Source organism: Sciurus carolinensis, chromosome 9 (genome assembly GCF_902686445.1).
Source record: "Sciurus carolinensis chromosome 9, mSciCar1.2, whole genome shotgun sequence".
NCBI classification, from domain to species: Eukaryota; Metazoa; Chordata; class Mammalia; order Rodentia; family Sciuridae; genus Sciurus; species Sciurus carolinensis.
In genome coordinates this window covers 28137944-28150506 of record NC_062221.1, presented here as the reverse complement: position 1 = coordinate 28150506, position 12563 = coordinate 28137944, and the positions used below count along the sequence as shown (strand labels likewise).

The window sequence follows — 12563 nt, the reverse complement described above, 5'->3', positions numbered from 1 at the left end:
GTCATTATTTTTACTCCAAAGTATTAGTTAAATGCACAGATTAGAGAGATGAAGTGTTTAATTAATGAGGTTTATTTTCAGTTTAATATGGGCAATTTTTTTCACCTCCTTTGAAGAGGAATAATTTTTTTGATAAAGGTGGAAAATGAGCTAAAAGTAGTGGCACAAGCAAAAAACACTGAAGATCTAAATAATTGGAAAGACATCCCTTGTTGGTGAATTGGAAATTTTCTAATTGTTAAAATGATAACAATACCCAAAGAGATTTACAGATCAAATACAATCTCTATCAAAATTCTAACTATTTTTTTTTTTTTTTTACAGAAATAGAAAAATCTGGGGTTGGGGATATAGCTCAGTTGGTAGAGTGCTTGCCTCACAAGCACAAGGCCCTGGGTTCAAATCCCCAGTACCACAAAAAAAAAAAAAAAAAACTTTGTTTCACATTTAAAATAAAAACATAAAATAAAAAAGAAATAAAAAATTCCATCCAGATATTCATATGGAATCTCCAAATAGCCACACGCTCTTGAAAATAAAAAAAGCTAGAGAAATCACATTTTGTAATTGCAAAACTCATTACAGGAATAGGGGTAGAGCACATGCTTAGCATGTGCAAAGTCCAGAGTTAAAAAAAAAAAAAAAAAAAAGCCCGCCTTTTGTCCGAAATCTTGACGAGGTTGCAGTAGCTGCTGCTGCTCTCCAGTCTTCACGATGCCACTCAAGGATGACAAGAAGAAAGATGCCAGAAAGTCAGCCAAGAAAGACAAGGACCCAGTGAACAAATCTGGGGGCAAAGCCAAAAAGAAGAAGTGGTCCAAAGGAAAAGTTCGGGACAAGCTCAACAATCTAGTCTTGTTTGACAAAGCTACTTATGACAAACTCTGTAAGGAAGTTCCCAACTATAGGCTTATAACCCCAGACCCGAGGTTCCCTGGCCAGGGCAACCCTTCAGGAGCTCCTCAGTAAAGGACTTATCAAACTGGTTTCAAAGCACAGAGCTCAAGTAACTTACACCAGAAATACCAAGGGTGGAAATACCAGCTGCTGGTGAAGATGCATGAACAGGTTCAATCAACTGTACATTTGGAAAAATAAAATTTTATTAAATAAAAAAAAATTAAAGACAAAAACAAAACCTCACTACAAAACTATAGTAATCAAAACAGTATGGTGTCAGCATAAAGAAATACATAAAGACCAATGGAATACAACAGAGAGCACAGAAATAAACTCTGACATATATGACCATTTGATTTTAGAAAAGGATACCAAACACATTCAATGGGGAAAAGACAATCTTCAATAAATGATCCTGGGGAAACTGGATACTCACATGCAAAAGAATGAAGTTGGACCATTACCTTATATCATATACAAAAATTAACTCAAAGAACATAAACCTAAGAGCTAAAAGTGAACTAAAAATATAAAACTTTTAAAAGAAAACACTGAGGAAAAGCTTCACAATATTGGATTGGGCAATGACTTCCTAGATATAACACCAAAAGCACAGAAAACAAAACACAGATAGACAGAACTTCATCAAAATTAAACACTTTTGGAACTTGGGATGTGGTTCAGAGGTAGAGCACTTGCCTACCATGTGCTGGGTTTGATTCCCAGCAACACAAAAAATTTAAATAAAACGCTTTCTACATCAATGAGACAATCAAAAGAATGAAAAAATAATCAACAGAAGTGAAGAAAATATTTGCAAAGCACATAACTTTATTTTTTTTTTCCCAGTGTTAGGAACTGAACACAGGGCCTTACACATCCGTAGACCAGAGAAAATACAACTATACATTTCGTAAGGGACCAATATTCATAATGTATAAATTACTTCTACAACAAACACCAACCCAATTCGAAATTGGACAAAGGCTTGAACAGATATTTTTCCAAAGAGGATTCACGAATGGCAACAAAACATAAAAGATGCTCAGCAAAATTAGTTATTAGGGAAATGCAAATCAAAGCCACAAGAAACCTCTTCACACTCATGTTATATAAAACAAAATAAAAATCAGAAATAAGTGTTAGCAAGAATGTGGAGAAATATTAACACTTGTGCATGCTGGTGGTAATGAAAAAAAGGCATATGACTATGGAAAACTCAAAAAGCTTAAACATACAAGCTAGGGATATAGCTCAATAATAGAGCGCATGCGTAACATACATGAGGACCTAGGTTCAATCCCAGCATTACACACACAAAAAAGCTAGAGTTATTGTATGATTCAACAATTCCATTTTTAGGTCTATGCCCAGAAGAAATGGGACTGGGAATGTAGCTCAATAGTAGAGCATTTGCCTAACATGTACCAGGTCCTGGGTGCCATCCCTAGTACCTGAGGTAGAGAGTAGTGAAATTCTGGTTTGTATATTACATAGATGAACTTGGAAAACATCTTCCTACATAAAATAAGCCAGGCACAAGGGAATAAATATTGTATGATTCCACTTCCATGAAATAGATAGGACAAGACAGATGTGGTAGGGCACACCTGTAATCCCAGCAACTGGGGAGGCTGACAGGAGGCTCTCAAGTTCAAGGCCAGCCTTCATAATTTAGTGAGACCCTATCTCAAAATAAAATATAAAAAGGTCTGGGGATGTAGCTCAGGGGCAAAGTGTTCCTGGGTTAGAACCCCAGTACCGAGAAGAGAAGAGAAAAGAGAAGAGAAGAGGAAAAAAGAAAAGAAAGGAAAAGAAAAAAAAAAGAAAAGGAAAGAGAGAGAAAGAAAGAAGGAAGGAAGGAAAGACAGAAAGAAAGAGAGAAGGAAGGAAGGAAGGAAGGAAGATATAGAACAGGCAAATTCATACAAAGTAGATTAGTGGTTACAGAGGGTACAGGAAGGGAAAATTGGGCACTTCTGTAATGGATACGAGGTGTCTATTTTAGATTTTAAAAAATGTTCTCAAAACAGCCATAATGGTTACAAAACATTATTATGAGTGTACTTAATGCCCATGTATTGTACAATAGAAAGTGGTTAAAAAGCTCATTTTTGTGCTGGGCGCAGTGGTGCGTGCCTGTAATCCCAGCGGCTCAGGAAGCTGAGTACAGGATTCAAAGCCAGCCTCAGCAAAAGCGAGGCACTAAGCAACTCAGTGAGACCCTAACTTTAAATAAAATACAAATTAGGGCTGGGGATGTGGCTCAGCAGTTGAGTGCCTCTAAGTTCAATCTCTGGCAGCCCACACACGCACACACACAAAAAAATCTCAATTTTTTTATGTATATTTACCACAATAAGATATTCATTTATAATAGCATCAAAAATATCTAGTATCTTGGAATAATCTAACAAAATATGTGAAAGATCTCTCGCTGAAAATAAACAATGCACTATTGTAGTAAAAACAGACCTAAATAGAAAGATATGCCACATATATGAATGAGAAGACAGTTCCCCCAAAATGATTGATTTATAGGATCTGACGCAGACTTGCTATAAAACTGTAGTAGTGGAAACTGGCACACAGGTAAATAGATCAATGGAAGAAAACAGATTTCAGAATTAGGCCCACATATACATAGTCAATTGTTCTTGGTTTTGGGTGTATATTAGTTTTTGGTACTGAAGACTGAACCCAGGGGGACTTTACCACTGAGTTATATCCCCACTCCTTTTTATTTTTTATTTGAGACAGTCTTACTAAGTTACTGAGGGTCTTGCCAAATTACTGAGGCTAGTCTTGAACTTCAGATCCTCTTGCCTCAGACTCCGGGGTTGCTGGCATTACAGGTGAGCAGTTTTTGTTTTGTGGTACTAGGGACTGAACCCAGGGTCTCAAACATACTAGGCAAGTGCTCTACCAGAGGCACATCCCCAGCCCTACAGTCAATTGTTTTTTGAAAAAATATCAAAGCAAACCAATAGGAAAAGAAAATTTTGGCGATTTTAAACTACGTCAATTTTTTTTTAAAACATTCTTTCCTCCAAAAGGTGGACCCCTCTTTTTTTCCTTGAGCATGGGCTAGACTTAGTAACTCAATTCAAATGAAAATACGGCAGGGCAGGGCAGGGGTTGTGGCTCAGTGGCAGAACATTTGCCTAGCACTTGTGAGACACTGGGTTCAACCCTCAGCATCATGTAAAAATAAAAAAATAGAGGTATTGTGTCCATCTACAACTAAAAAAAAAAAAAAGAATATGGCAGCAGGACATGGTAGAACATGCCTATAATCTCAGTTGCTCTTGGATACTTGGGACGCAGAAGCAGGAGAATCACTCAAGCCCAGGGTGTTCAGTGACAACGTGGACAACACAGAAAGATGCTATAAGGGAGAGAAGGAGGGAAGGAGGGAAGGAGGGAAGGAGGGAAAGAGGGAGGGACGGAGGGAAGGAAGGAAGGAAGAAAGGAAGGAAGGAAGGAAGGGGAGGGGACAAGAGGGGAGGGGAAGGGAAGGGGAAAGGGAAAGGGAAAGGGAAAGGGAAAGGGAAGGAAGGAAGGAAGGAAGGAAGGATTGGGGGAGGGGAAAAGGAGGAAAAGGGAGAGAAAGGGAGAGAAAAGAAAAGCAAAAGAATATGGCAGAAGTTAAACTGTAAGACATCATGGCTTCTTCCCTATTCTGTCTTGAATCATTGCTCTGCAGGAGAAATTGCATAACATAAGGATACCCAAAGAGCCTTGTGTGGAACTGAGACCTCTAGTCAACAGCTATGTGAGTAAGTCATCTTGGAAACAGATCCTCTAGACCCAGTAAGCCTTCAGATGACTGCAGCCCCAGAAGACTTTTTTTTTTTTTTTTTTTTTTTTTTTTTTTTTTTTTTTGGCGGTGCTGGGGATTGAACCCAGGGCCTTGTGCTTGCAAGGCAAGCACTCTACCAACTGAGCTATATCCCCAGCCCCCCAGAAGACATTTTAACTGCAACTTCACAAGACTGTGAGCCAGAACTACTCACTAAGCTGTCCTGAATTCCTAACTCTCAGAAACAAAAGTAATAAATGTTTCCTGTTTTAAACTGCTAAGTTTGGGAGAAACGTTTACACAGCAACAGATAACAAATATACAAGTCTTTTCAACAAATGTTGCTGGTACTAGAACAATTAGATATGCACGGGGATGCAACCCCAATCTCATGCAACACACAAAAACTAATTCAAGGTAGATCAGACACCTAAATGTAAAAGCTAAAATTATAAAACTTCTAGGTAAAAACTTAGATGATTTGTATTATCTGACTTAAAGACTTACTAGAAATCTTCAAGATCTAAAGATAGGCAAGGATTCTTCAGAAAGGACACAGAAATCAATAACCATTAAAAAATTAATAAATCGAACTTCATCAAAATTGAAAACATCTGATCTTTAAAATGTAACAAAAATAAAGTTAAACCACCATGAACTGAGATAAAATAGTTACAAAACACACCTGAATAGTATCCAGAACATATAAAGATCTTCTAAAACAGTAATTAAAAAAAAAAAAAATCTTTTTAAATAGGCAAAAGATTTGAATAAATACATCAAAAAGGAAAATAATACAAATGACCAATAAATTCAGGGGCTGGGCAAGGCAGCAGTATGCCTAGCAACTCAGGAGCCTGAGGCAGTAGGATCACAAATTCAAGGCTAGGCTAGACAATTTAACTAGACCTGGTCTTCTCAAAAAATTTAAAAAGATTGGGGATGCTAGGCACGGTGGTGCATACTTGTAATCCTACCAACTCAGGAAGCTAAGGCAGGAGGATAGTTCAAAGCCAGTCTCAGTAAGGTAGCAAGACTCTGTCTCAAAAAAAAATTAGAGGTGGGGATGGTGCTCAGTGGTAAAGCACCTGTAGGCTCAAAAAGAAATAGAGCTGGGGATGGTGAGCAGTGGTTTAAAAAAAAAAAAAAAAAAAAAAAAAAAAAGGGCACAGGAAAACGTGCTTATTATCATTAGCATTCAGTTAAAACCAGTAGTATTACATACTACTATGCTTTTACCAAATTGGTTAAAATTAAAAACACTGACACTGACATGTTGCTGAATATGAGAAACAGGTACAACTTTCATGTTATTAGGTAGGAGTATAAAATATTTTGAAAAAGGTGTTAAAAGTTTCTTATAGAAGTAGACATATGCCTACACTACGGCCCTGCAATTTTACTCCCAAAAAATTGACCATATATGGTCCCCCCCCAAAAAAAACCAAAAACTTGTAGAAAAAAAGTTCACAGTTTAACTTATATGTCAAACACTGGAAACAGCCCAGATTCCATAAACAAGAACATAAACAAACTGAATGTTTATGCAATTAAATGCTATACAGCAATAAAAAGAATTAAACTGATACAATAGCATGGATAAATTAAAGCAGAATACTGTATGAAAGAAGCCTTACAGAAGAATACATATAATATGATTTCACTTATATGAAGTTTCAGAACAGGTCAAACTAAACTCTGATGAGGAAAAAACAGAGAATAGGTTATCCCTGGCTAGAATAGAATGGCAGTTTAAACCAATCCATATGTTAAAGAAAATAAATTTAAAACAAGGTGGTAGTAACCCAGAGAAGCCTGATCAGAAAAAATTCTTATTACTTTATTATTAAGTTGTCCATTTAACTCTACTAAGAATTTATCAGTTACCACTATATTACCTCTTAGCTCCAAACTCAATCCATCATTGCCCTGAACAAAAAAAATGGGAATGAAATCATCAAATACTTTTCCCTTGCCAGCTTATATTAAGTCTTGTCAGCAAAGGACATGAGAGAGATGCCAATGCAAATGAAGCTTCTCTTCCTTGTTTCATCATGCTCCTGTCCCCTATCACTCAGTAAACTCTCCTGGTAGGCAACCACTGCACAGTGTCTGACTCCCATAATGCAGAGGCCAACAATTTTCTCTGACACCTCACTCAAGCAGTTTTAAGGCAAAATACTTTCAGTCATAAGTATTGCAAATGGCTTTCTCCAACATTCTAGAGAGAGTAGATTTCCAGGCATTTCTAGAGGGTTAACTTCCAACAAGTTCTTCCTACTGGGCACCACAATGACTTTCTCTGTCATTTTGTTAAACAAAGCTGTGCCCTCCCAGAACAAGGTATAGATCTGGGAGGGGAGGGGTCTTCCTTGAGCATTCTGTATCAGGCCTAAGGACCAGGGGGTCCCTCCTTTATATATCTTTCTAAATTTTTCAGAGTTCTACTTCTGAACATTCCTTCATTCTTCTAATCTCTTGTTAGAGTTTGTATACATACACACACATACACACATACACACACGCACACGCTTAATTCTGCCAAAAAAAATACAGGACTGTGGAATGTAGCTCAGAGGTAGAGCACGCTAGGTTCAATCCCAGATCCAACCCCACTGAGGGAAAACAAAAAACAACAAATGACAACAATGACAAAAAAAAAAAAAAAAAACCATAGTATTTACTTCCTGAAAATAAGGTTGGCACTTTCTTTGAAGGCACTCACAAAATATCTAACACAATGACGTATTTTATATTTATCTTCCAAAAGAAAATTTTTTTTTTTTTTTGGTACTGAGGATTATACCCAGAGGTACTTAACCACTAAGCCACATCTCCAGCCTTTTTTGGTATTTCATTTAGTGACAGAGACTCACTGAGTTGCTTAGGGCCTCACTAAGTTTCTGAGACTGGCTTTGAACTCACGATCCTCCTGCCTCAGCCTCCCAAGCTGCCTCCCACAGGCATGTGCCACCACATCAGGTCAACGAAACTCCTTAGCATTCATTATATATATTGGGAGGTAGGTACAAGGGATTAAGCCTAGAGACCCTCTACTAACAAGCCACACCCTCAGTTCTTATTTTATTTAATTTTATTTGTTTAAATTCAATTTCATTTTTATTTATTTTGTGTGTATGGTATGGGAGATTTAACCAAGGGGCACTCTACCACTAAGCTACAGACCCAGTCTTTTAAAAATTATTATCTTGAGACAAGGTCTTGCTAAGTTGCCCAGGCAAGACTCAAACTTGCAATCCTCCTGCCTCAGTTTCCCAAATCACTGGGATTACAGGTACACATCACCATGCCCAGCACATTCATTATATTTTCTATGCTAATGAACTCACTTCAATTTTTGCTGCATTGTCTCTACTCAGGGGAGGAAAAAAAAAGCTGAACCAAAATGGCCTATGTATATCCTGTGCTTACCTGAAATATCTAGTGTGCTGCTTGGCCCTAACCCACTTAACATCCTCCAATTGAGTATGAGTCTTTATAAACAGGTTTCTGAATATACGACCAGACCAAATTTTTGTCCAAATAGCAACTGTAAAGTCATCAAATTATTCATGTATCATATTAAAATTCACCAAAAAAAGACTATAAAAAAAAAGAATTCACGCCGGGCACAGTGCCACACATTTGTAATCCCAGAGGTTTGGGAGGCTGAGGCAGGAGGATTAAAGCCAGCCTCAGCAATTTAGCAAGGTCCTAAAGCAACTCAGTGAGACCCTGTCTCTAAATAAAATATAAAAAAGGGCTGGGGATGTGGCTCTCTGGCTAAGTACCACTGAGTCCAAACCCTGGTACAAAAAAAAAAAAAAAGTCACTCTATGCAGCTTTAATCATTATCTAAAAACTGAATGTGAGCTGGGTATGGTGGAGCATGCTGCAATCCTGGCAACTTGGGAGGCTGAGGCAGGAGGATCTCAAATTCAAGGCCAAACTCAGCAACTTAGCTAGACCCTGTCCCAAAAAAGAAGGAAGGAAGGGAAGGAAGGGAAGGAAGGAAAGAAGGAAGGAAGGAAGGAAGGAAGGAAGGAAGGAAGGAAGGAAGGAAGGAAGGAAGGAAAGAGGGGTGGGGGGGCTGAAGTAGAGCACTTGCCTCACATGCATAAGGCAGTAGGTTCAACTCAGCACCACATATAAATAAATGAATAAAATAAAGGTCCATCAACAACTAAAAAAATATAAATTAAAATTTAAAAATTAAAAAAAAAAAAAAGAAAAGAGTGATAGGAATGTAGATTAGTGTAGACTGCCCCTAGGTTCAATTTCCATTCCAAGAAAGAGAGAGGAGAGAGAGATTGGTTTCTTTAGGCAATGAGGGAAAAACCACAATATCTACATCCAGCAATAGTTATTTACATTATAAAACTAACTTATAACACAAAAGAGAGGGTTTATCCCCTTCCCCAAAACTGGGTCTCTGTGGGCTACACTGACATTTAAGATAGAAATTCAGTTTTTTAAAAGGAAAAGCTGAAATAATGATAAATAAAACAAATTACTGACATGGGGAAAAAGTACAGCAAAGTAAGACTGCAGTGCACCAGGGTCACTCACACAGTCTTCAATGGACAAAGCAATCAGATTGGCTACAAGGACAAAAGGGTACACCAAAGGCCACTACCAAAGGGCTCTAAATTAGCAGAGAGGAGAAGCAAAGTCCTCTGGCTGATTTTCTTTTTTTTTTTTTTGGACTTGAACATAGGGCCTTGTGCTTGCAAGGCAAACACCCTACCAACTGAGCTATCTCCCCAAACTCCCTGGCTGATTTTCATGATTTATTAGTCAAATCAATAGTTGCAGAACCAATTAGTCAAACATTTTTGTAATGAAGGATTTTATCTTAATTTTGGGTTGAAAAACAACTAAAAGACTTACCTGTTCTGTTTAAAGGTTATGACCCCCCCCTTTATTTTTTTTTTCGGTAGTGGGGATTGAACCCAGGGATACTCTACCACTGAGATAAATTTTCAGTTCTTTTTATTTTTTATTTTGAGACAGGGTCTTGCTACATTGCCCAGGCTGGCCTGGAACTTGTGATCCTCCTGCCTCAGCCTCCCAAGTAGCAGGAATTACAGGTATAATACTGTACCCTGCATTCTAATACTTGAACAAATAAAACTCCTAAAGAAGAGATGGTTTTGATTTATTTTTATCACCTCTCAGTGCTTTTACCTAAAAGGAATTTATGATACTTTACTGGTATGTTCATATTAACCCTCAGATTCTTAGGGTTTTAACATCAAGAAGTTTTAGGGATGTGGGTACAGCTCAGTGGTAGAGAGCTTGCCTAGCATGCATGAGGCCCCAGGGTTCCATCCTCAGCACCACACACACACAAAAAGTTTATCAACAGCTCCAAACATAAGCTCCTCAACAGTTGACATGGGCCAGTATTTCTTTTTTGTGAGGTAAGCTCTCCAGCAACTCAGCTGTATCCCTAGCCCTGGCCAGTATTTTCCATAAGGGCCACAAGACAGTAATAAAGTTTGCTCAACAGCATAGATTACAGATTACATTTTCCCAGGAAAAACCATTACCTATCCATAGCCCAATTTCCCAGGTATCACCTAGGGCACAAAGTTGTTTAAAAGAAAAAGTTGCCTACGTTTAATAGATGAAAAAATGGCTGGTAGTATATCCGTATTAAAGAACTTGCTTAGCATGCTTGAAGTCCAACCACCACAAAAAAGAAAAAAAAAAAAAAAAATAAGCACACAGAAGATAAGCAGATGAAGGCTAAAGCTGAAAAAGGAGACAGATATACGGGCCCACCTTATAATAGGTTCTGAATCTAAACATCCATCTAAATTCAAGACAAGTACAAAGTTAAGAAGAATTTGTTCTTTAGACAGGGTCTTGCTAAATTACACAGGCTGGCCTCAAGCACACACCTGTAATCCCAACAATCCTGAGGCTGAGGCAGGCAAGTTCAAGGCCAGTCTTGGCACCTTAATGAGACCCTAAGTCAAAATAAAAATTAAAAAGGGTTTTGTTCAGTGGTAGAGCACCCCTGGATTAAGTCCCCTGTACCACAAAAATGAATGAATGAGAAAAGGGAAGAGCTTTCCTTTAATACAAAAATAATAAAGACCTTTTCACTTTAAGGAAAACACAAACATGAAGATCTATTTTGTATAAAAAATTAATTTCATGAATGTTTATAACAACTTTATTCTCAAGTGCCAAAAGTTGGAATCAACCAAGATATCTTTCAATTGATAAATGGATAAACTGTGGCACACAGACAATGGAATATTAGTGCTAAAAAAGAAATGAGCTATTAAGCCACAAAAAGACATGGAATAACCTTAAATGCATATTTCTAAGTAAAGGAGTCAATTCTAAAAAGGCAACATACTGTATAATTTCAACTACATGACATTCTGGAAAAAACAAAACTATCTCCACAGTTTAAAAAAGAAAAAAGAAAGAAAAAGGAAAAAAACAGTGGTTGCCAGGGGTTAGGAGGAGAGACCAATGCACAGGTGGAAGACAGAGGATTTTTAGGGTAATGAAAATATTCTCTATGATACTATAAAGATGGATAACATGTCTTTGAACACTAGTCAAAAGTCACAGAATGTACAGTAAAAGTGAATCCTAACATAAACTATTGACTTTGGGTGATAATAACCTGACAATGTAGATTCGCGATAGTAACAAATCTAGTACATCTTGTGTGGGGACAAGAAAGCACACAGGAATTCTGAACTTTCCATTAAAATTTGCTATGAGCCTAAAATTGCTCTAAAAAATAAAACCTATTTAAAAAATTCTTTAACTTTTCTTTCTATCTGGGTGGTCATTATACAAGTATATACATGTGTTAAAAATAAATCACCAAATGTAGGGTGCTTTGTACTTTTGTATTTCAACAAGTTATTTTAAAAGAAAACAAAAACTTGACAGGACAAACTAATCATTTGATGGAAGGAAAAAAAAAAAAAACAGTGCTTAAACTAATACTGTAAGACAGAACTCTATCATGACAAAGCATAGGTGCTGAGCACTGATATGCCCTACCATTGAGCCACATCCCCAACCCTTCAAATGTAAAATCAGTGTCCCACATACACACAATATATAACCTTTTATGTACTTGTCTTATAGGGTTGTTAGAATGGAAATTCCTTCTGACTTAATTATTCAAAAGAAAAAACATGCAGACCAGGAAAAAAAAGATCCCATCAAAAGAAAGGAATATTACATGCCAGTTTTTTTCCAAAAAACTATTTTTTAAAAAAGTGAACTAGAAGTAAAATATAGACATTTAAAATCTTTAATAAAACATCCTCCACAGAAATAGTTTTAAAAGAATAAATTTCTTACTTCAACCAACTCCTATGTGAAAGTTTCATTCCTCTTAAATTCCCATCCCACCGTCTCCAAAAATTTTCATCTCATCAGCTGCGTAAGAATCAATTTTGCCTTTTAAGCACAATGCCCTGGGTTCAATCCCCAGCACCGCAAAAAAAAAAAAAAAAAAAAAAAAAACAGACAAGGTGGCACACACTCAGGAGGCTGGGACAGGATATCACAAGATCAAGGCCAGCCTCAGCAACTTAGCCAGACCCTGTCTCAAAATAAAAATTAAAAAGGGCTGGGGATGTAGCTAGTTCAGTGGTAAAGTGCACCCAAGTTCAAGTCTCAGGACCAAAAAAAAAAAAAAAAAAAAAAGGAAGAATCTATTTAATTCCTAATTCCTTAAGAGATGTGGGAAGCTTTAAGAGAGGATTCTGATAACCAAGTTCTTAACTATATAAAGAAACTAGTCACTGAATACTGGTCCAAGAAGTCAATGGTGAAATAGAATGAAATCTTCCAGGCTATCATAGACAACCTGTGG

At 37.2% G+C, this 12563-nt stretch overlaps 1 protein-coding gene and 1 pseudogene across 1 annotated transcript in view; one reads left to right on the top strand and one right to left on the bottom strand.

Moving 5' to 3' along the window:
* Window positions 1-12563, bottom strand: part of Ip6k1 (inositol hexakisphosphate kinase 1) — a 59594-nt gene that overhangs the window by 39062 nt on the left and 7969 nt on the right. The gene's annotated exons all lie outside the window — the stretch shown is intronic.
* LOC124992940 (40S ribosomal protein S25-like) lies at window positions 715-1064 on the top strand (annotated as a pseudogene).